Below are 2425 nucleotides of genomic sequence, written 5' to 3' on the forward strand. Positions count from 1 at the left end.
GCCATGACCTGGTGAGTTCCTCGTGGACCTCTGGAAAGAACGGGGAGGCCCGTTGGCGAGGGGCCTGAGGGCACCCTAGCAGGAACCATTCATCCAGGAGGCTGTGTGAGGGCTCCTCAGGAGGAGACCACTCCAGACCCAGCTCATCCACAGCTCTGGTCAGGACGCGGAGAAGTTCGGTGTCCATGCCAGTTCCAGTCCTGGGACCGCTGGTGTCAGCAGACGGCAGGGGGGGCGGGGTCGTTGACAGAGCCCGACAGCTCCTCCGCGTCTGAAGCAGCCAGTGACATGCTGTCCAGCATATCATCCTCGCTCCCGCCGAAGGAGACCAGATCGCTCGCAGCTGCAAAGGGGCACAGGTCTGGGCGGGCAAAGAGGACAGGAGAATTCTCTCTTTGTGGAGAAGGTGAGGCACTCGGAGGCTGGGCCGACGTGAGCTCACTCAACTCACAGCGCTTTGATCCTCTGCCCCGCTGTTTTTTCTTCACAGGCTCCTGGAAGGAAGCCTTGCACGAGCAACAGAAACGGCGCGGCATTTGAAACAACGCCGTTAAATTTGCTCTTTAAAAATAAGCTCTTTTAAATCGCCGGATGGCGGCAGTGGAGAGAGATCACGAATGCAGCTGGCGTCAAGCCAAAACAGAGGCGGCGAGTCAGCCGAGCAGAAAGATCCCAATCCGCTGCGAGGCTTTTCTATGGCGAAGGCTTCTGTCTCGAAGAGCGAAGATCTAATAATCTGTCGCTGAAGGAGAAGAAATCTGAGAATCCTATGGTGAAACAGCCGCTTATATAGCCGTACGGCCCCGCCCTTTCTGGCGGGCTTCATCGCCATAGTTTCGTTTCTCTGCACGATCCAATGTCCGTGCAGTTTCACCGCGTTATTAAAAAAGGCTTCAGTCAAGGAGAAAAAAGGACTTTTTCCCCTTAGCGTCTAACGACGCAGTACGAGTGTAGTATCGAAAGGGAACTGAACACATTTTCATTTTAGGTTTATTTTAAGTTTTTAATCACCAGAAGGTTAAACAAAATGGCATTTTGCTGTGTAGTTCTTCGGACAAAAAATTATTTTGCACATGAAAACACCAAGATGATAAGCTGATGCTTCCGATACTTCCGATGCTTCTCTTTTTCTTCTTTGTGTAGAAAACACCAGTTTTGAATCTGAAAACATGATCAGAGGCACAACACATAATACCACTATGCAGCACGAGGGCTTTATGAGCTTTAATGTTTTTGAAATATGCATTTGCTTTTCTACCTTTCTTGTGGGTGTCATTGGAAATGGGCTTGTCATATTTCTGACTGGCTGCAGAATGAAGATGACTGTGAACTCCATTTGGTTTCTCAACATGGCAGTTGCCAACTTCATCTTCTTGTTTTTCTCATGCATAGATCTTCTCTCAGCTTTGGGCCAGTGGCACAGTCAATTAACGACTTACATTTTCATCATGTTACCGATAAATCTGTTTAGTATTCTGCTAGTATTTATTTTCTTGTGGTTATCAGTTTGGACCGATGCCTGTGCACATGGATGGTTGTTTGGGCTTAAAACAAACGAACTTTACTTAGAGCCAGGATCATCTGCATGATTGTGTGGGTTTCATCCATCGGCTGTAGCATTCCTGTCTATATATTTACTCATAAGTCACTGATCACATATGAATTTGCAGTGGGCTTCCTCATCCCCTTTCTGATCATTGCATCTTCATATATAGCTATTGGAGTACGAACGCTTCAAAAGCAGAAAGCAGCTCAGGTCATACCGGGTCATTATAACGGTAGCTAGCTTTTTTCATGTATGCTAGCTTTTTTCATATGTTGGTTACCATACCATGTTTGGTGTTTTTATTCAAAATCTGCAGAATAATACTGGAGTGGCAGTGATCAAGATGTGTTTGAAATTGTCAGTATCTACCTGGTTTGCCTAAACAGCTGTCTGAACCCCATTCTCTATGTGTTCATGTGTGATGAGTATAAGAAGAAGCTTAAACAGTCTCTGCTGCTGGTGCTGGAGACAGCTTTTGCTGAAGATCATCTGCACTTTAGTGTAGATGGAAGTGGACGAGCAGGACAAGAAAACCAAACTGAACTGTTAGATATGCAGAAAACCGGTCCCTAAATGGTGAACCTGGATCTAATCCAGTATGTGTTTATCTAGCAACTTATAAAAACCAGTAAGTACAAAATTCATTTTGATGTATGACTGTATGTAATTTGTGTTGTAAAACCAAACAGAGAAAGTCTCTTCAAGTATAGGCTAATGAACATTATATATGTTTGTGAAACTTTTCATTAATCCAAATATTTTGTTATGATGATTTCTGTTTGATCTTTATTCTGAATAAAACCACAGTGTTTAAAAAATTCATGTTACCTGCATTTAATGGATTTTTGCTCTCACAGTAGCAATTTTGTATTGAAGGGT

The 2425-nt window shown here is 44.4% G+C and overlaps 1 pseudogene; it reads left to right on the forward strand.

Moving 5' to 3' along the window:
- Window positions 1–1148: 1148 nt before the first annotated feature.
- LOC127158911 (C3a anaphylatoxin chemotactic receptor-like) lies at window positions 1149–2119 on the forward strand (annotated as a pseudogene).
- Window positions 2120–2425: the final 306 nt, after the last annotated feature.

The sequence above is a fragment of the Labeo rohita genome, unplaced genomic scaffold (genome assembly GCF_022985175.1).
Source record: "Labeo rohita strain BAU-BD-2019 unplaced genomic scaffold, IGBB_LRoh.1.0 scaffold_1782, whole genome shotgun sequence".
NCBI classification, from domain to species: Eukaryota; Metazoa; Chordata; class Actinopteri; order Cypriniformes; family Cyprinidae; genus Labeo; species Labeo rohita.